Consider the following 23,613-nt stretch of genomic DNA (forward strand, 5'->3'; position numbering starts at 1 on the left):
CTTACTAAAAAGTAGACCAGAACTGAGAAGTGAACCTGGAGTACTTGTTGGATACTACTATCACTAGCACTCCATGTAACCTGACTATCTCTCAAATATACATTCTTGCTGCCTTGTCCAAGGGATCGGTCATCTTGATAGCCAAGAAGTGAGAAAACTTGGTGAGCTGATCAATAATTACCTAAATTGCATCATGTCCCAAGCGTGCCATAAGCAATCCAGTCACAAAATCTATTATGATGTGTTCTCACTTCCATTCCAAAATTGATAATGGCTAAAATAGGCCGCCTGGGCATTAATGCTCTACTTTGACCTGCTGACACACTAGACACTTGAAAATAAAATCGACTACCTCTCTTTTCATCTCGTTCCACCAAAATCGGGGTCTCATACTTTGATACATTTTAGTGCTTTCGGGATGCATGATAAACTTTGAGCTATGATCCTCTGTCATGATGGTCCTTTTTAACTCATTGTCACATGGAACACACACCCTGTCCTGAAATCTGAGCAACCCATCAGAGAGACTCGAAACTCAAATTTTGCTCCATCTTCTGTATCTTTCTTGAGAGCTGTTAGGGTGGAATCGGTGGATTGGACTTCTTTTATTCTCTGGATCAATTCAGGTTGAACAGTCAGGTGGGCCAAACATGTAATTCTCTTAAGGTCTTAAAGTTGTATCTGTTGTGCAGCCTCTATTACCCTGCATTATAAAACCACTAAGTGAGCTAACATACCTGCAATCGTAGTCCTTGAGGAGTTCTATCCATCGTCTCTGACACATGTTGAGATCCTTTTGAGTAATACATGTTTCAAGCTCTTATAATTGGTATAGATCTGAAAAGTCTCCCCATACAGGTAATGCACAAAATCTTCAAGGCGTGGATGATTGGGGCAAGTTCTAAGTCATGGGTGAGGTAGTTTTTCTCATGATTCTTCAACTGTCTAAACCCATAAACTATGATCTTCCCATGCTGCATCAGAACACAACCTAACCTAGGTAGGAGGCATCACTATGAATTGTAAATCTACTTGTTCTACTCGGCAAAGCCAACACGGGTGCAGTAGTCAGCCACTTTTTTAATTCTGAAAAGCTCCTTTTATAGTCCTCGTTCCACTCAAAATTGACATTCTTCTTTGTGAGCCGAGTCAAAGGAGTAGCTAGGCTAGAAAATCCTTCTAGAAACTTGCAATAATAACCTGTCATTCCCATAAAGTTACGAATCTTTTTGACCGATGTCAATTTCTCCCAACCAAGCATTGCCTCAACTTTTTTGGGGTTTACTGATACTCACTCACTTGATATGATGTATCCTAGGAAGGTAGTCTGCTCAATGTAGAACCCACACTTACTCAACTTGCATATAACTTTTTTTCTCTGAGAACCTACAAAACTTGAGTCATCATCAATAAATACAATAACGAACTGATCTAGGAATTATCTAAAAACTCTGTTCATCAAATCCATTAAGATGGTTGGTGCGTTAGTTAGTCCAAATGGCATGACCTGGAACTCATAATGTCTGTACCTAGTTCAAAAACTGTTTTGGGAATGTCTTCTGTCTTGATCTTTACCTGATGGTAACCTGAACGCATGTCTATTTTGGAGAAGACCTAGGCACCCTGTAACTGATCAAAAAGGTCATTGATCTTGGAAAAAGAGTATTTGTTCTTGATCGTAACCATGTTCAGTCCCCTGTAGTCAATATATAACCTTAACATCCCATCTCCCTTTCTTACAAATGTGACTCCAGTACCCAAAGGGGACATACTATGTCGGATGAACTTACTATTCTGCAATTCATTTATCTGTTTTCTCAGCTCTTCCATCTCAACACGACTCATGCGGTAAGAAAAAAACTGAGATAGGCTAGGTGTCTAGCTAAAGATCTATAGTGAATTTAACTTCTCTATCCACTGGCAGTCCGGGTAGTTAATCAGGAAACACATCTGAAAAGTCTCGGACTACTAGAATTTCTCAAATATAAATTTCTTTCTTAGGTTTACCTAGTTAGAGAAAACAGTCGAGTTAAAACACTTTGTAATATAAAAATTATCATCAGGGAATAATGTTTTAAAAAATTTATTAATTTATAAATGACTCTTCATTAGGAGGGTTAAATATAAGTTTCTTGTGAAAACAATCCACGATATTGTGATACGCTGTTAGCTAGTTTATTCCTAGGATTACATTAAAGTCTCTCATGTTAATCTCTATTAGGTCCACACTCAATTTTTTATCTGCTATATCTATGATACAAGCTCTGTATATAACCTCCCCTAGTAGTGTCCTACTCAAAGGAGTAGACACAAACAACACAGAATCAAATCTTTCAGGTAATACATTCAAGTTTGATGTAAAAGCATATGAGACAAATGAATGTGAGGCACCAGTATCAATCAAAACAAGTGTAACATGGTTACAGATAGTATGCATATCCTATATCACGTCTGGGTTGGCTTCTGCATCTTACTGAGTGAGGTTGTAAGCTCTGCTCTGGATAGGAGGTCTGGTCTAATTCTGATTTCTTAAACACTTTCTCGCGTAGTGCAGGATACTCCCACATATACGGTAAGTATTATTAAGGTAATAGCAGGGTTGGTCCCCATAATCCTTGCCACAGTGTTGACACGCCTACCATGTCCTGTTAGCAGAATCTGAAGAGGAGCCTGAGTTACTGGCCTAGATCTCTTGTTCTACTAAACAGGTGTAGTGGGTGCCAGTCGACGGTGTGAAACTGGGGTCCTGAGGTTTCCCATTGCTAGAGAAAAATTATGAAGTTTCCTCTCAACTAGTTGTGTTTGGCCAGAACAGCTGAGTAAATATTGAGCTTGAACACATACAACTGTTATCTAATTTCAAGACAGAGGCCCCACTCAAACTTTCTTGCCTTTCTGCCTTCATCCATCATGCTCTCAGGAAAATACTGGCCCCAACTTAAGGAACTTTTGGGTATACTCTGACACAGTCATATCACCATAAACTAGGTGTGCAAACTCCATTTTCTTTAGATGTTGAAAATGCTCTGGAATATACTCTGTATTGAAGACCATCAGGAATTGTTACAGAGTGACTGAAACGGGCAGGGTGGCCTACTTGAGCTGCCACCAACGACCTACTTCTCCCACCAGTATATAGGTGGCAAGTATCACTCTCTGTTTGGAAATCACCCTAAGAGTCGTGAAAGCCTTCTCTATCTCAGTTAACCAATACTCAGCCTCTTCAAAAGAGGATGCCCCTACAAAAGTAGATGGGTTTAGTCTTTTCTACTTCTCAATGTAGCCTGGATCCATCATTGGTAAAATTAAGTCCCATGGAAGAGGGATTGGATTGTGCTAGAGAGGGATTAGATGGCCCTATGGTGATACTGGATGATACGGTTGAGGCATTGGATTGTACTGTGATGGTGCAGATGATGTGGTGGGGGCACCAGATTATACTGTGGTAGTGCCGGATGGTACTATAGAGGGGCAGGATTGTACCGAGGTCGCTCAGGATCCTCTTACTGTAGGGGTGACTGAAACTATGACAGTGATGGAGGGTCAGGTAGCTCCCTCCTTTCCTCCCAGGCTTGTTGGGTAGCGATGAGTCTCTCCAGTATTTCAAATAGTTAGTCAACATCATCTCAAAGTAAACCCTCCTGGGGTACTCGATTTAGTGGGGGTCCATATATCCTCATCTATCTGTACCTATATTTCACAATGAATGGTTCTAAGGGACATGGCTCTGATACCAACTATAAAAACTCATAATTTAAATAGAAATAAAGTTATAAATTAAATGCGGAAGTGAAATAATAGAGTTAGGGTTACATTTCTTACACAATAATTTAAAATACCCAATAGGATTACGAGAATGTCCATTCTGAAAGAACAAACAAAAATTAAAGAAATAAACAAAAGACAAATAACTAAACAATCCTATGACGATCTTCACTAGCTCTTGAAGGGAGTCCATATGGTGAACTATTCACAAATTTCTTGTTAAATAGGATCTGGATCTTTGTCCTCTTGATCTGAAATAGTTAATGAAGTAGTGAGCTATACTAGTTCAGTAAGAATATCATACTAACCATAGATACGGAAAAACTGAAGATTGGTAAACATCAGAAAAATAACCAATGGAGCCTTTAATTTAATGTAAATTTATTTACTAAAAAGAAAGTCGTTTATTCCATTTTGTGTAATAAGTCTTTTCCAGCAATAACTTATGAAAACTCATATTCATGCACTATTATTTATCACATGAAAAATAACAAGAAACGACCATTTTATATTTTTACCCACTTACCGGTAACTCTGGGGGTCCATAGGGATGTCTCCTACTCGTAAACCCAATATTCAATTAAATAGTTAATTGGCCATCCTCATCCCCTGTCCGGTATGGGTGCTAAACATGCCACCATCTTGATACATCGTCTAGTATGAGGGTGAATCATATCTCCTAAACCTTCCTGGTAAGGGACTTTCCAACCTCGTTCGAGTGAGGTAACGTTCACGGTAGGGTTCTCTATGTACCAGACCCATCCATCCTTTCCCGGGTACCTAGTAAATTTTTTCTACACATATTTCTATCAGCGAAATAATCAACCATGCAATAACCATATCTAATTTTATACTCACCGTTCACTTAAACAACAATATAGTTTCACACCACCAAATAACTAATGACTAGGATACCGGCACGCAATGCAGGAGAAACAAATAACAAAATAACCAAAAACACCCTAAAAAACTATCAATTGAGTTACGCATAGTATAATAGTAAACAAATATAGGCAATATAGAAAAATAAATAACAAATTAAGACGACTGTGAACTAGCCGGTTCTGACTCCACTAGTGACCTGTAATTATTTTTAAGATTCTCTATTTTTTTTATAAAAATAGACAATTATTAATTATTAGGCCTCAATTTGCCGTAACAGAAAAAAAGGTGAGGGATCCTTACTCGAATCGGTATCTGAAATACTGAATTTTGTACTGCGTCTGCTGCCGGTCTCCGAGTTTCTTAAATTATCCTTGCGGAATTCAAAATACTTGTAACATACCTAAAAATACCCTAAGAATCTAAAATCGGTGTAAAAAATTCTTTCCGGTCAATTTTAGAATTTCAGCATGGCTGCACAGCCGAGCTCCAGCGATGGCACCACTACTCGCAGCAGTGATTTGCCTCGGCATTTTCAGCTGATTTTGGCCGGTTTCAACCAACTTTATACATATTCTTGTGAAAAAACACATTAGAGGGCCTTGGCTTGGTCGAAAAAATCAGAAAACGGAAACCTACTGGTGATTGAATTTTTTGGGTGCGACGGTTCTACTGGCTCACCTTCGCAGCTGAGAGTTTTTCTTCGGTCAACCTGTAGAAAACTTAACGGTGAACACAACGGTGGAAAAATCTCACAAAATGGAAAACGGGAAGGGACTCATCGGAGGAGATTGCAGGTTTTGCCTGCGGTGATGTCACCAAGCTTCACCCGCGGTTTCTGGGTTAACCGCCATCTCTTTTGCTCTGATTTGGCCATGGGGTACACAGAATCAAATTTTGAGCGGATAGAAGAATTTTTATCTTTTTTGGCGATCGGAGGTGTAACAGCCCCGGAAATTCATAATGGAATGTATATTAAAAATATCAAATGCGGAAGCGAAGTCAAAAATTCGATTAACATCCCTTACACTAAAACCAAAAACGTGCTCACAATATAAAAGATTAAACTACCTAAAGGAGAAACTTGAAAGTAAAAGCTACAAATATGACTATGGAGTCTTTAGGCGTCATCTTCGTCGTCCTCATGCGGAACCGGCTCGGGAACAATGTCTTCCTGATCTGAAATGATTAAATAAGGAATGAGCTACACTAGCCCAGTAAGGACATCACGATATCTCACCGTTACGGAGGTAAAGGTGGGTAGAAAACACAAAAAGACCAATGGAGCATAATTTACAACAAAACCTTTTATCAATAATAAAACCTTTACCATTCACTTACCCGGTGAAATTCATAAGACAATATACGAAAACTATAACATCATTATCATCATGAAATCATGTATAAACTGTATAACGTAATACTTATCAAGCCTTTCGAAATTCAATCGTTACACAATATATTTTTCTCATTTACCAGCCCACTAGTATCCATGGGGATCCATAGGGGTCCCGCTACCCGTTAACCCTTAACACTTGAAATCATATTCCAGGGCCGTCCCCATACCCCGTCCGGTATGGGCACCAAAACCATAAACCTCATTACCCCGTCCGGTATGAGGGTGAAACGGGCCGTCCCCATACCCCGTCCGGTATGGGCGTCAAAACACATAAGATCTCCATACCCCGTCCGGTATGGGAGACCACAATCCCGGTAGGGTTCCCTACGGACCCGGTCCGTCCACCATCTCCCAGGATATCTAGTCAGGCTGACCACATTATACAATTACCAATTTACATAATCTTTCATTCTCTTTTTCCTCAGTCAGCATCATCAATTCACATACAAACAAGCAAAACAGTAATTTATGCCAAACGGACAACATACAGCATCAATATCCCAGTCATTCAATCCATAATCAATAAAATAGTAAAATATGCACACGAAACTATAAAATGAAAACATCAAACCTCATGCTGCGTTTAAAACTGTAAAATAGGCCAAATAATAGTTAACCGACAAACACACTAGACTCGGGCTCCATTAGCGACCTTAAGCAATTTCACACATTCGTTGATTCATGAAATACCATTTTATCATTTATTGAACTTTAAGACCGTGATAGGAAATAGGGTGAGGGGTCTTTACTCGTTTCGGGGTCCGAACACGGCTTCACAGTGCGCTTGCAGGCTGTCCCTAATTTTCCCTGAATTTTTCCCGGGGAACTGAAACGCACTACTGGTACCTGCACGTGTTCCAAAAAAATTCCAAATTAGGCCCAGGGCCCCTTTCGGCCAATATCGCAACTCCGGCACGGTGGCTCCGCCGTGCTCCGGCGACGGTGGTTCACCTCGGGTTGGCCGTTTTCGGCCATTTCCAGCCGAATTCGGCCACACTCGCATTGGTTCCTGCGATAAAACAACCCTACGGCCTTCGGGGGGCTGAAAATTTACGAAAAATCGAAGCTTACCGGCGGCGGTGCTCTCGGGTGCGGCAGCTCTCCGGTGAAGTTCGTGTTTTGGTGATTCGGCTCCGATCAACCTGTAGAGAAAAGAATGGTGATCACGGTAATATAAAAATTGCATTAAACGGAGGCCGGGAAGGGCCTCATCGGAGGCAAAAACCGAGGAGGGGCGCGGCGGCGCCGCTGGCTTTCGGCCGTGTTTTTTGGCCGTTTGGCCGGGATTTTGGCTCCGATTTGGCCACTGGGGAAATCAGCGTGGAAAAACGAGTCGGGGGTATGAAATTTACCTCGATCAGCGGTCGGAAATCTCCCCGGTGCGGCGGCGGGTGGCGGCGGCCGGCTCTGGTTCGTCTTCTCCAGCGAGGGCAGGCGGCTAGGGTTTTGTGGTCTTGTGTGGGGGTTCTATTTATACCCTTTTGCCCTTTTGATCTTAGCCGTCCATTTTGATTTAATCTGGGCCGTCCGTTTTTGATTAAATTTGGGCCGTCCGTGCGATTAAATCTGGACCATTCGTGCGCGCGATTGATCTGGACCGTCCGATCGCGCGCACGCGGATCGCCAACGTGGCCCATCCCCGGTCGACGTGGTTTTGCCACGTGGCAGGTCCTGATTGGCCAGGACTGCTGACTGGGTCTGCTGACGTGGCTGCTGATGTGGCGCGCGCGTTTTTTTTTTCTTCTCTTCTTCTTCAATTTCCCGGGTGCTACAGGAGGTGGCAACGGTGCGACGGTGATCTGTAGTCGGCTCCCTTCTCTAGCGACTGGTTGTTCTTCTCCGGCGGGAGGTTGGCAACTAGAGTTTGGGTTCAATGTGGTGCAAAATATTTATACCTATATTGCGTTAATTTGAGTCATTCATTTCGTTTGATCTCGACCATCCGATCACATTTAAAAAGAAAATGAATCTGAACCGTTCATCACGATTTAATTTCGATCATCCATTCGTATTTAAAGAGAGAACAAATCCGAACCGTCCACGCGCGTGGGATCGATCCTAGGCCGTTCGATCGCGAGGCACGTGGATCACCCGCGTGGCATCCCACATGGCATCGACGTTAGCGTGTCTTGCCATGCAGCGTGCTCCAATTCGTCAGGGTGTTGACTGGGCAGTCCTACAGGGCAAAATTTTTTTTATTTGCACTCTGACCTACAATTTTCGATTTTTCTTTTAAAAATACTCCCGAATCCAAATTTTCACATCTTTTTCTCAAAATTATTTTTAATTTCATCTATAACCTAATTTTTTATATAAATTCAACAAAAAATTAAAATAAATTAAATTAAAAATAATTTTTTTTTATATATTTAAAATGTAAAAATTAATCTTGAACCAAATTTCGAGTTCGGGTATTACACGTGTGAGATAGATGATGTGCATCACATGCATGTAAAAGGTTTTTATGTATTATGTCCACCCATTTTAAGTCTTTTAAACTCCTTTAACATTTTGGTTATGTAATAAGCGTGCAAAAAGTAATTGGTTACCAAGTGTATCCACAACAAGAAAAACAAGAAACAAGGTAATTTTTATTAAAATATATTATTTTATTTAAATCTAAATACCAAGAATAGAATAAGAAAAAAAAAATGGAGAAGAAGATTAAAGAAAAAAATATTATCGATTGCACATGATTGTAAACTGTTACCGATGTCTACAAGGAGAGATATAATATTTCTCTTAATCAATCCGAAGAGAACATATGGGTGTTAAAAATTAAGATCTAGGATGAGAGAGTTCCTCGTACCAATAACTATGATAAAAAATAATAATAATAAAAATAAAAATTAAAAGGTTGAAGATTTATATGAAAACCGAAGAGGAAATGAAGAAGTAATAATTAATAAGATAATCATATACTCTTGGATAATTAATTAATTGGGTAAAGTATTTAATTGTGAAGCCAATAAATGTAATTAATCCTGACTAAAAAGGATGAAACCAAGGAAAATTGGAAGAAAAAAAAAAGAAAGGGAAAACTATAGCCAGGGCTTCTAAGCGAAAGTACTAAATCACTGGTATAAAAGGAGAATAGAAAGCATAACAATGTTGTACAAGATATATTTATGTAGTTATTATTAGTGATGTTAAATGGAAGTAATTAACTAATAATAATAAAAGAGAGATAATTGGGTGTTCAAGTTTAAGCCTAATCCTACATCTCTTAGTAATAACTTCGGTATGGGGAATTTTACTTTTAAATATTTAAATATTTTTAAATCATTGTTTATTGTCTGTCTCTCTTGTTATATTCTCTCTACCCACGTTAGATCACGATGCCTACAGCCCTCTTAACAGATTTTTTTTTTTTTCAATTTTTCCTTTGCATAAAAACAAAATAATCACTATCATAATTTAATTTCCAACATTAATTTCATTATTTTAATGATATGAAATAAAAATAAAATCAAGAACTAAATGAGATAGGATTTAATTCTAAGTAATTACATGTTTGAAAATATTATTCTGATTTGTCCTTCAACAATTATAAATGCAAATTTATTATGCGTTAAAAGTATTAGTTTAATTATGAATTGTAGATATAAATATGATTAAGCTCCATATAATAAAATAATTATAATATAAGAATAGCATTACACCATACGAGATTCAAATTAAAGGCAACCTAAGTTAGATAACAAGAACTATTTTTAATCCTTTTATTTTAATTTTTTTAGATTTTTACTTGGTAAACATTTTCCCAGAAAAAAGAAAATCTAAAGCAAAATAGAACAATTAATTTTCTTTTCATATTATTATAATATTACATATATAATAAAAGAGAGTGTGTTTGTTTTGTGGGGTTAAAGAGCACGTGACAAAGGTGGGGTGATGTCAGGGATCATGTGAGCTCTTTAAAAAAAAAAAAAAAAAAAAGTTAATTAGCATGAAAAGAAAGCCAAACAGTGAAGGGTGAGATCTAGTTCCACGTGGCAGGAATCACTACCGTTGATTCCCACTTTCCTATTGTGCTTTCCATATCTACCACGTGCATCCTTTTAACTATTAGACAAGGAAATTCCTACTTTATTTTTTATTTTCCTTGCAAGTATAATCTAATTGTGCATGAGGAATTAATAAATATAGTGAATCAAATGAATTTTCAGTTTAATACTTCAACAATTTATTTTTATTAATTTTGACTAATAAAAATATAGTGATTTAAATGAATATTTAGATCTTTTAAAAAATAATTCAGAAATTAATTTTGATGCGAATTAATTAAATTAATAAATCAATATTTTGATAATATATATTAATTTATCTAAATTAATTTTTGATTTATCTTTTAAGTTTTTAGCTACAGTTTAACTAGTTTTAATTTTGTAATTAAAAAATATAAGAAAATTGAGTGTTTAAAATAAAAAAATATATATTAAAAATCAAATTATAACAATATATCAAGAAATAATTTGTAACATATGTTTAATTTTAGAAATTAATTTAATAAACTTTATCTTAATTTTTATTATCAAAATTTTTCCTCAATTTAATTAATATTTTACATGTATATACACATGTGCGTGTGTGTATATATTACACGTCAATGGGCCCACTTTGTAGACCTTTTGCGCTCCTTTTCTTTACATACATTAGTATAATTATTATTATTGTTATTGTATTTTACATAGACATTATTATTATTGTTATATAAGTATATAATATTAAATATATATATATATATATATGATACCATATGTGTTTATGATATGTTTCTTATTCTTAAATGTTGATTCTTTTGAGAAAATACGAATTGCAAGCATAATTTTATTTAGGTATAATTTTATTAAGGGAAAAAAAGAAGGGTGGTCGGAAGAGAACATCACAGTCGCACCGAAATCCTCACCAACATCGGAAGGTGAGTTTTTTTCTTCCTTTTCAATTCGTATTTCGATTTTAAGCCACCCTAAACCCATATCAGTGCTTAAAAATTGAATGAGAAGTCAAAAACAAAGAGCAGAACTCAGCCAAGCTGCTGCACACACGACCCAAAATTCCTCCTGTGAGCCCGAATCCCCTTCTCGTTCCTTTCTATTTTCGGACCATTGGATTCCTGACTTGTTTCTAGAGTAGGGCGACCAAAGAAAAACCCCGACTGTAAAGGAGGAACAGCGGAGCCCCTGCACCAGAAACCCCACCCCCAGTAAGTCTCGATTTTTTCTTCTTTTTTTTCGCCAATAGAGACCACCTAACATCGAGTTTTGCAAGTTTTCGCACAGGATCAAGCTGAAAACGACCAGACCGAGAGTAGGTACTATCGTAGGCGGTGGAGCCGACGCCAAAGCACTGCGGCACTGCCATATTGGAACTCTAAACTGACCTTGAAAAAATTTTAAACCCTTTTTTGGCCATTTCTCGAGTATTTTCGAAATATTTAACGCATGTTTTTTGTTTTCGCATAAAAATTCGAGAAATCTGGGAATCGAAAATTGCTAGAAAGTGTAGTGAAAAAGGCAGTATTTTGAACACTGATCTAGAGTAAGAATCCCTCATCCTTTCTCCCGTTACATTTAATTAAAGTTTAATAAAAAATAAATAAACAAATGGTGAAATTTATAAATATTGGCAATCCTTGATTAATTAAATACAGGTCACCGATGGAGCCGGTAACTGGTCAGTATATAATTGTCATATTTTATATGTATTGCTTATTTATATTGTTGTTTGCTTACTGCTACTACATGCATTTTAATTCATAAATTTTAATTATTTTCTCACTTATTAGTCTACTCAATCATTATACCCTATTAGTTAACTGGTTTAAATGAATGTCTTAATTTTGCCTTCTTTGATTACCAACTAATAGATTATATTGTCTATTTAATAATCGCCTTATTGTCCTGTAATTATTAAATGAAATTGTTGTATGTAATTTGTGGCTAAATGATGAGGTGGACATGTATGTGTTGGTTAACATTATTAAACTAAAAGGCTTATCGGGTGTTATAGAAAAAGGTGTACGGACCCGGTACATAGGGCAAACTCTGTCGTAGACGTTACTCTTAGTCGAATGGGGCTAAGGAGTTCCATACCGGAAGGGGTTGGAAAATATTTTATTCACATTCATACCGGACGGGGTATTGAGGCAGTGGTACATTTGACACCCATTATAGGATGGGGTGTGAGGACGATCGGTTGATCAATAAATTGAATATTGAGTCCACGTGTAGTGAGAACCCCTATGGACCCCCAGCGACACTAGTAAATAAGTAAAAAGGTAAAGTTTGATTATTGTTAATTTCTTAGAGTATATAATGTATTGCTATTTTGATTCTTTCCTTCATAAGTAGTATTTGAGAATTTAAGAAGTGAGTATAAAATTAATGTTTTAAAATTAAATGAATTTATTTAAAAAGAAAAGTAGCTCCATTGGTTGTTTTATAATTTTTACCAATTTTTAGTTTTCTGTATCAGTGGTAAAATGTTAATATTCTTACTGGACTAGTGTAGTTCATCCCCATTTATTAACCATTTCATATAAGGACGACCAAGATCCTGATACTGAGCAGCAAGAAAGTTAACAATTAGAGGTTGCCTCCTATTTTCTATCAGTTGCCCAGCGAAAGTCGACCTATTAGGTCTTCAGTTTACATTTCTTTTTCCTTTACGATTTTAATTTTCTCAAAGGACATTTTCGTAACCCTTATTGGACATTGGATTAAACTGTGCAAGGAATGTAAACTCTAAATTCTTAATTACTTCTACGAATATCTTATAAATTACAATATTATTATTCAATTAAATTTTGGGCCTTTACATATAGTCCTAAATTCCTTTGTCAACTTACGTTGTAAAAGCCTAAACTTCTATCAAGGATTTTGACCATTTAGCCTTATAATAATATAGTAATACGGAAATAATTATTGCGCAGAAGAATTAAAGATGTTTACTTAGAATACCCAAATAGGGGTTACTGGAATATTTAGAACTTAAAATGAGAAAACTATTATAAAGTAATAATTAACCTCAACTCGAATCTAGCAGAGCGGAAAGAGATAATGTCCTGTTTATTTTCTCACTATTCGAAATCTAGGTGTTGATTTTTTTTATCTGAAATAGTTAATAAAAAAAGGGTGAGCTATAATAATTCAATAAGAACACTAAAAGTCTTACCATCGACATGGTAACCAAAGGATTGTAGAAAAATCATAAAACAATTGATGAAGTAATTTTTTACTTAAAAATAACCATGGTGGGATCGTACCCTTTCTTTTAATAGAAACCGTTTTATTTTCCTATTTTCTTACCAAACAACGTTCATACACAACAATAAGATATATTCAGGGACATAGTGAAAATACGATTTATTCTTTATCATCTTACCCAAACTAAGATTAGTTACCATCACCATTTGCATTACATGTTATCATTTTATTTCCATTACTAGTATCGTTGGAGGCCCATAAGGATCCCTGCTACATGTGGTCACACAAGCATTTCCTTTCAAAAATCACTGGTCATCTCCATATCCTGTTCGGTAATGGGCCCATAATCAAAGACTGTCTTAATACCTCGGCCAGTATAAACCTGATTAATTAACTCCCAACCCCATCCGATATGGGACTTCTCAGCCCCGTGAGACTGAGGGCACACCCACTGTAAGGTTTACCCTATGTACCAAGTTCGTACACTCTCTCCCAGGATACTGGCAAGACTTTGACTTATATTTATGTTTACACATGCGTTTAATTACATATAATTTTGCACTTTTGAAAAGATTAATGGCATGTGAAATCTATACATCACTAAAACAAGAAACATGTGAATCGTACTTTACTACTCATCAAGGACCAAATCAAAATCTAACCAAACGATGCAAGTGGAACGCACGTTCCATAATTGGACCAACACTACTAATGTAAGTAACGATGGAATAAATAAATTTAAATACAAGGAATCTACAAAGTAAAACAATCATTCACAAGATAAATGCAATAAATAAAGTGAAATATGTCGATTCAGGCCATATAATCAATGCATCGATTCTTAACAATTATACAAAATACATATAAAGATACGATTAATAAACTGTATAGGGATAAAAAAATAAATAATTCGTAAATATACGGAATGGAAATAAGGATAAAATAAATGAAAAAAAAGAAATAAATGTACAAAAATTTATGGATGGGCGAAATAACTAGAACGATGAATTAAGGTTAGCTAGCTCCATCAACAACCTGAAAGATTTGATTTCACAACGCGAATTAGATTTCAATTTAATCAAGCACCCATGTATATATACATTCATATATATATTTATTTACTTTGTATTAATATTTTTTTTGTTAGGGCTTCGATTAAGCCATTATGAAGGGAGGGATTAGGGTGTTCTTACCCGATTAGGACGACGGCAATGTCGTTCCTCACAGTCGTCTATCGCGGTGGTGCTCCTTACTCTCGGTTTCCACCATTTCCTTCCTATTTCCATTTTATTTATTTCTTTTATGTGAATGGAAAACCAAATTGTCACTGCATACGAGAAGGAAATGGGACAAGGGAAGGAAAACGAGCTTATTAAAATCGGGTCCCGGCTTTCAATCGCAGACGCGCATCTCCCCCTTCTCAGCTGTGGTTTTTTTAGTTAATTTAAGGAAAAATGATTAAAAAGGGTCGAAAATGGATAAACAAGAAAACAATGGGAGAAAATCAAGCTTAACCGTCCTTGACTTCTGGCACAACGGCGTTGTCGTTCCTCCGGCATTTGAGCTTCCTCCAACATCCCTACTTCTCATTCTCTAGTAGATTTGATGGCTAAGGTTTTGGAAGGTTGACCAAAAAGAGATTTAAATACCTTTCCCCTTTCGATCTTGGTCATCTGTTCAGGTCCACATTGAGCAACGAGAGTCATTCGATCGGGCTTATTTAAGACATAAATTTGAACCATCCACGTGCGCGGGAGTGGTCATAAGCTGTCTGATCTTCCTAGCACGTGGATTGCTAGTGTGGGCTTCCCATGTGGAGTCCGTGTCGATGTAGCCGCCACGCGACGTGTGGCAATTTGTTGCATTGCTGACTGGGCGTCCACGTGGTCTATTTTTTTAAAATTATGTAGTGACCCCTAGTCACTTAGATTATTTCAAATAGGTCGATTTTTATCACAGAATGACCTTACCAAAAATTTTATTTTTCAAAAAGGTCCCCAGAAGGACTTTTATTAATTTTTTAGCTTTATTTTATTTTGATCTATTTTTCTTATTAGTTACTATTATTATTATTATTATTATTATTATTATTATTATTATTATTATTATTCTTAACATATAAATGAAAAAACTAATATTTCTTACTTAGAAATTAATTATTCTCGAGTATGGGATGTCACAACTTTCTTCCCTAAAAGAAATTTTGGTCCCTCAAATTGTTGTCCCTAGCCAAACAAATAAGGATGTCTAGCCTTGAAATCTAATTCCAACTCCCAAGTAGCATCTTCGTGCAAGTGATTCTGCCATAAAACTTTGATAAAAGGAATCTTTTTGTTGCAGAGCACCCTGCTCTTTCAGTCCAAAATGTTGATGGCATCTCTTCATAAGATAGGTCCTCCTGAAGTGGAGGTCACTTCTAGGATAAAAAGTGCAAAGAGGCAAGGTTATATTTGCTCAACATTGACACATGAAAAATATTGTGACTCTGAATAGTTCTGGTGGTAGTGCTAATTTATAGGCGGACATTCCAATCTGATTTAGAATTTCAAACGGTCCAATGAACTGAAAGTTTAATTTCTCCATCTTTTCAAACCTAGTAATATCCTTAAGGGGAGTGACCTTAAGGAAGACTCAATCACTTGTCTCAAATTCTAAATCCCTTTTTTGGGTGTCTGTATAACTCTTTTGTCTACTTTGAACTATTTGAATGTTTTTTCTAATCTTGAAAATTTTCACTGTGCTATCATCTACAAGGTCTGGACCGATCAACTTCTTGTCACCTACTTTTTCTCAATAGATTGGTGACTTACAGGGTCGACTATATAATGTCTCATACGGAGCCATACCAATACTCGCCTGATAATTGTTATTGTAGGTGAACTCCACAAGGAGTAAGTGATCATTCCAGTGTCCTCTGAAATCTAGGACGCAAGCCTCGAGTATATTCTTTAGTGTGCGAATAGTTCTTTCTGATTGTCCATCTGTCTGAAAATAAAATGTTGTACTAAAAGATAATTTTGTCCCTATTACCTAGTGAAAAATGGTCCAAAACTTAGAGGTAAATCTGGGGTCCCTATCTGATACCTCTGTTATTGGAACTCCATGCAACATGATTATCTCTGTGATATAAATTCTACTTAGCTTGTCTAAAGGGTCTGTTACTTTAATGGCTAGGAAATTGGAGGACTTAATGAGTCGATCGATGATTACTCAAATTGTATCGTGGCCTAAACGGGCCTTCGATAATCCTGTTATAAAATCCATAGTGATATGTTTCCATTTTCATTCCAAAATCGGTAAAGGTTGGAGTAAACCACCTGGGTGTTAAGGCTCTATCTAAATCTGTTGGCATGTGAGACACTTGGAGACAAAATCAACAATATTTCTTTTCATCTCATTCCACCAAAATCGAAATTGCATGCTTTGGTATATCTTGGTACTTCCCGGGTGCATGGTGAACTTCAAACTACAAGTTTCTGTCATGATGTCCCTTTTTAAATTTTATCGTTAGGAATACACCGCCTATCTTGAAACCTGAGCAACCTATCAGCAGAAATCTGAAACTCTAGATTCAAACCTTATTATGTATCCTTTTTGAAGGCTAGTAAAGTAGAATCAGCCAGCTGAGCCTCTCTTACCCTCTGGATTAACTCGGGTTGGACTGCTAAATGAGTTAGACATATGGCTCGTTCTAAGTCTTAGAGTTGCATTCATTGTGTGGCCTTAATCATTCTACACTCGGAGACCAGCATATAAGCTAACATACCTATATCTTTCTGCTAAGAGCATCGACTACCACGTTGTTCTTACTTATGTGGTACAAGTTCTTACAATCATAATTCTTGAGAAATACTATTCGACGCCTCTAACGCATGTTGAGGTCCTTCTGTGTGAATATGTATTTCAGACTCTTATGGTCTGTATAGATTTCAAACGTCTCCCTATAAAGTAATGGCGTCAGGTCTTCAATGCGTGGATAATTACGGCGAGCTCCAAATCGTGAGTGGGGTAATTCTTTTTATGGATTTTCAGTTGTCTAGACCCATAAGCTATGACCCTCTCGTGCTGCATCAAAACACAACCCAAATCTTGGTAGGATGCATCATTATATACTGTATATCCATATGTCCTATTTGGTAGAGCCAACATCGATGTGGTAGTCAGTCACTTTTTAAGTTCTGTAAAGTTTCTTTCACATTCCTTATTCCACTTAAACTTTACATCTTTTTTCATGATTCGTGTCATAAAAATTGATATAATTGAGAATTTTTCCACAAACCGACGGTAATAATTTGTTATACTCAAAAAACTCATAACTTCTTTGACTGTGGTCAGTTGCTTCCAACCCGTCACGACCTCAATCTTGTCGGGATTCATTGACATTCTTTTTTTTGATATTATGTGTCACAGGAAAGAAGTTTGCTTAAACTAAAATCCATATCTACTCAACTTTGCATATAGTTTCTTTTCTCTAAGAATCTGCAAGACTTGTGTCTGATTCTGAGCGTGTTCTTCCCTATTCTTAAAATAAACGAGGATATCATTAATAAAAACTATGTCAAATTGATCCAAGGAGGATCTAAAGATCCTATTCATTAAATCTATGAAGATTGTGGGTGAGTTAGCAAATCCAAACGGCATGACAAGAAACTCATAATTCCCATACTGGGTTCTGAAGGTCATCTTAGGGATGTCTTCTATTTTGATCTTTATCTGATGGTATCTTGAACGCAGGTCGATTTTGAAGAAAATCTGAGTACCCTGTAACTGATCAAAAAGGTCATCAATCTTGGGAAATGGGTACCCGTTCTTAATATTGACTCTGTTCAATTCTCTGCAGTCTATCGCAACCTCAAAGTCTCATCGCCCTTCCTTGCGAACGTAACTCCAGCACCCAAAGAGATATATTTTGTCGGATGAAACCATTATCTTTCAGATCTTTGATTTATTTTCTCAATTCCTCTATTTTGACACAGTTCATCCGGTATGGATAACCGAGATGGGTTAGGTGTCAAGTTGAAGATCAATGGCGAATTCTACTTCTTGATCTACGGGTAACCCTATTTGTTCATCAGGGAATACATCTAAAAAGTTTTGGATAACAGGAATATCTTGGATACAAATTTCTTCCTTGAGTTTGCCTATCGCATAAAAGGAATAATTAAACTAATAACATATTATTAAATTCAATACATTACCAACATACCACAATAATATTTGAGATTTTATTAATTAGTAAAAGCTTTTTCATTAGGGATGTTGAATACAAGTCTCTTGTGGTAGTAGTCAACGGTAGCATGATAAACTGCTAATCCGCTCATCCCTAGAATTACATCAAAATTCCTTGTATATAGTGCTATTAGATCTATGCTAAGTTTTCTATATGTTATTTTTATGATACAAGATTTGTATATAATATTTCTCAGTAATGTTTTATTCCCAAGTGTAGACACCAATAATACAGAATCAAAACAATTAGGTAGTATATTTAAATATTGAGTAAAAACATGTGAAATAAAATAATATGAAGCACTAGTGTCAATTAAAACATGTGCAAAATATTTATAGATAGTATACATATCTTGAATCATATATGGGATGGCTTCAACATCCTGCTTGGTGAACGTGTAAACCATGCCCTATATTGTGGGTCTGACTTGATTTTGATTCCTTGGGCACTCCCACATATGCGACAGGTGTTGTTGAGACGATAATAAGCTCGATCCCCATTATCCTTACTACAGTGCAAGTGGAACGCACATTCCATAATTGGACGAACACTACTAATGTAAGTTACGATGGAACAAATAAATTTAAACATAAGGAATCTACGAAGTAAAACAATCATTCACAAGATAAATGCAATAAATAAAGTGAAATACGACGATTCAGTCCATATAATCAATGCGTTGATTCTTAACAATTATGCAAAATACATAGAGAGACAGGATTAATAAACTGTATAGGGATATAAAACTAAATAATACGTAAATATAGGGAATGGAAATAAGAATAAAATAAATGAAAAAAAAGGAATAAATGTACAAAAATTTATGGATGGGTGAAATAACTAAAACGATAAATTATAGTTTGTTAGCTCCATCGACTACCTAGAAGATCGAATTTCACAACGTGAATTAGATTTTAATTTAATCAAGTACCCATGTATATATACATTCATATATATATACATATATATATTTATTGATATTTTTTTTGTCAAGACTTTGATTAAGTCGTTACGAAGGGAGAGATTAGGATGTTCTTACCTGATTGGGATGATGGCGATGTTGTTTCTCGCAACCATTAATCGCGGTGGTGTTCCTCACTCTCAGTTTCCACCGTTTCCTTCCTGTTTTCATTTTATTTATTTTTTTATGTGAAAGGAAAACTAAACCGTCAATGCATACGGGAAGGAAAGGGGACAAAGAAAGGAGAAAAAGCTTACTGAAATCGAGTCCCGACTTTTGATTGAAGACGCGTACCTCCCCCTTCTTGGCTACGATTTTTTTGAGTTAATCTAAGGCGAAAAAGGTTACAAAGGATTGAGAATGGATAAATAGGAAAATTATGGGAGAAAATTGAGTTTATCAACGTTGTCCTCGGCTTCCGGCACGGTGGCACCATTATTCCTTCGACGTCTTTGCTTTTCCTTCTCTTGTAGACTTGGCGGTTAGGGTTTTGGAAGGTCGGCCGAAAAGAGGTGTAAATACCTCTTCCCCTTCGATCTGGGCCGCCCGTTCGAGTCCGCATGGAGCAAAGGGAACCATTCGATCATGCTTGCTTAGGGCATAAATTTAGACCATCCGTGCGCGCAGGAGTAGCCATGAGCCATCTAATCTTCCTAGAACGCGGATTGCCAACGTGGGCTTCTTGCATGGAGTCCGTGTCGATGCGGTCGTCATGCGGCATATGACAATTTGCCGTGTAGCTAATTAGGCATCCACGTGGCCCGTTTTCTTTAAATTATATATTTCAAATAGTTCTATTTTTATCACAAAATAACTTTACCTAAAATTTTATATTTCAAAAAGATCTTTAGAAGGAATTTTATTAATTATTTAGCTTTATTTTATTTCGATCTATTTTTTATTAGTTATTATTATTATTATTATTATTATTAACATAGAAAAGAAAAAATTAATATTCCTTACTTCGAAATTAATTATTCTCGAGCCCAGGGTAGTGAGGATAGTGAGGAATTACTCCCCAAGTTGCTCCTTGAAACTTGCTTGGATCCGTTCGCATATTTGTTGTGAACATTTGAGTACATATGGATGATTGTACTCTAATGAAAAATTATTTTGTAATGAAGGAAGGAGCTAAGACAAGCATAGTATATAATTCGTCAGCCATCTTCTTAGTCTAAAGTGTATTTGAATATCAAATAATTTGTAAAGATGACTTTTCTTCTGCTGTTTAATTATTTTATGCACTCATTCTGTTTTGTTATCGGATACCATTTCCCCACCTGGTATTAGGATGTCACACAACTAATTCCCAATAGGGTGCATATAAACAAACTTATAATTAATGAGTTACAGGAAACTTATAAAGCTTAACTATTTGAATTTTAGTTATACTCAAAACTAATTCTCCTTAGAATCAAATTGTATTATTTATAAAATAATTTTATTCCCTTATAATTAAGATATATTTCTAAATAAGTTGTGTAAAAAATATATATATTTACTTTGAATGAATCTTTTATGCCTTACATGAGTTGAATTGATGGGGCCCATACCATCAAACCCAATTAGGTTATCTTCTTAGGCCCCTTGGCCCATTATACTTATTTAAAGTCTTAACTCATTCGGCAGTGACCGAAACCAAATTCAGAAATCGTCTTCTTCTTTTGTCCTCCTCTTCCAGCATTCGCAGCTGATCTCTCGATCGCCTAACGCTTTCCTTACAGCTTACCTCATCGTGGTCCAAAAGGTATTCTTCTAAACATGTCTATATGATCGATTATATTTACGTGTATTCATGCATAGGTCAGCCAGTACGTTTCTGTTTATTCGGGAGGGGATAGTTTAGTGATGCGCTTTTTGTTGTTGTGTTTGATTGGTGAATCCTTCTTTTAACATATATGTTTCAACGTTTTATCTTATTTAATAATCTAGCACAATTTTCCTAGAATGTCCCCTCAATGAGCGGGATCTGAAATCTGAATTTAGGGTTTCTATTATCACAACTCTACAAGATTCAATTTCGGTCATTCTGATTGTTAGCCTGTTCCTTTTAGGAGCCTGTGAATCTTAAGAAGGAGGTAGAAATTGGAATTTAAAGGTCTAGATCTATTTTTTTATACATATTATTAGACAATTAAACGTTCTAAACTCTGCTCTCATCGTTTTACTTAGCATTACAACAACTTAGGGCTTACTTTTTTCTTTTTGAAATTCTTCCTTCATAATTCTCTGTAATTAAACCTGAGCATGGGTGATCAACTAATCTAGGTTAATTTTTATCATTAGGGACCTGTGAGAAATTTGCAATTGAACAATTTATAGGTATTAAAAAGGACTGGGAAGATGCCTGCCCAAAAGATTGAAACGGGGCACCAGGATACGGTTCATGATGTTGTGATGGATTACTACGGCAAGAGGCTTGCAACTGCCTCGTCAGACAACACAATTAAGATAATTGGGGTGAGCAGCACAAGTTCTCAGCATCTGGCTACATTGAGTGGCCACCAAGGTCCTGTTTGGGAGGTTGGCTGGGCTCATCCTAAGTTTGGGTCTTTGCTGGCTTCGTGTTGCTATGATGGGCATGTCATTATATGGAAGGAAGGTAACCAAAATGAGTGGAGCCAAGCTCATGTTTTTGAAGACCACAAATCATCAGTCAACTCAATTGCTTGGGCCCCTCATGAATTAGGTCTTTGTTTGGCATGTGGTTCTTCTGATGGAAATATATCAGTATTTACTGCAAGAGCTGACGGTGGTTGGGACACTGCTAGAATTGACCAAGCTCACCCAGTTGGTGTGACTTCTGTTTCATGGGCACCGTCAACTGCACCCGGTGCTCTTGTTGGTTCTGGCTTGCTTGACCCTGTTCAGAAGCTCTGCTCAGGTGGTTGTGATAATACTGTAAAGGTATGGAAGCTATACAATGGAACATGGAAGATGGATTGTTTTCCAGCACTTCAAATGCATAGTGATTGGGTTAGGGATGTGGCTTGGGCACCGAACTTGGGTCTTCCAAAATCTACCATTGCTAGTGCTTCGCAGGATGGAAAAGTTATCATATGGACAGTGGCAAAAGAAGGGGATCAATGGGAAGGGAAGGTGTTAAATGATTTTAAAGCGCCTGTTTGGAGAGTTACTTGGTCACTGACTGGAAATATATTGGCTGTGTCTGATGGAACCAACAATGTAACATTGTGGAAAGAAGCTGTAGATGGGGATTGGCAACAGGTATCTGTAGTTGAACCATAGCTCAGTAGCTCTTGAAATCTTTTCTTGTAATGTTGCATTGTGTTTTTCGATTACAGTTAGGAACATTTTTAACGACTTCAAGCTTTTGATTTTGACATTACTGCACAGGTGAGTGGTTGTGAAGGATATCTGAAAAAAGTTTTGGACTTTAGTTCCTGTTGAATTCTTCATTCTCAATCTGAGGATTGAGTTCATTACAACAGACATGCTTAAATCATTCTTGTTAAAGTTTCTTTGTTTTTCCATGGGTGTGATATAGCTTTTAGCAATGTTCTAGCATGCCTAACATGTATAATTTGTGTTTTTTGGGAAAAGGGAAATTACTACTGAAAGCGCGGGCTAAACGTAACGCTATCCGTAAACATGAACCTTAAGAAATTTGGTTCTGGGCGTCATCTTGTTCAGACCTTTCAATTTTTATATCTTAACAGCCCTTCTATTTTATTTTTCATTTTTCTAATTATTTTTTATTTTTTATTTTTATACTTGTCAAAGAAAAAAGACAACCAAATTTTATATTCCATAAGCTTCAGGGAAGTAAACTAACAAAATTTTATTTCCTTAAAAATAAATTTAATATGAGCTTCTAAATGTACATTTTTTAAAAAAAATTCATACCTTTTGTATATTTAAATTAATGTTATGTTAATCTGACTAACAATCATTGAAATTGCCACAAATAAAATGTGGTAAGTATGAAAAATCTCAAATCACATGGTATCAAATTACAATATATCCTACAACCATAGATGAAATTTACTTAAAATCTTACATCATTAAAAGTATATAACTTGCATTCAAACTAGTTTTGATAATGTAATAAATTAGTTTGACATATTTAAAGTTTTTATACAAAATCAATCTCGTGAGATTATGTAATAATCAATTTGGTTAAGAGTTTATTACATTAAGAATTTTA

At 36.2% G+C, this 23,613-nt stretch overlaps 1 pseudogene across 2 annotated transcripts; it reads left to right on the forward strand.

The window, feature by feature from the left end:
* Positions 1–21,047: 21,047 nt before the first annotated feature.
* LOC110810184 (protein transport protein SEC13 homolog B pseudogene) lies at positions 21,048–22,937 on the forward strand (annotated as a pseudogene). Of its 2 annotated transcripts, none has more exons than XR_015818542.1 (2): positions 21,048–21,192; positions 21,768–22,937. The product of XR_015818542.1 is annotated as a protein transport protein SEC13 homolog B pseudogene, transcript variant X2 (transcript). The 2 variants fall into 2 exon arrangements; XR_015818541.1 differs by having other exon boundaries at positions 21,049–21,192; positions 21,732–22,937.
* Positions 22,938–23,613: the final 676 nt, after the last annotated feature.

This window comes from Carica papaya, chromosome 4 (assembly GCF_054855325.1).
Source record: "Carica papaya isolate Zhongbai chromosome 4, ASM5485532v1, whole genome shotgun sequence".
In the NCBI taxonomy this organism is placed as follows: domain Eukaryota; kingdom Viridiplantae; phylum Streptophyta; class Magnoliopsida; order Brassicales; family Caricaceae; genus Carica; species Carica papaya.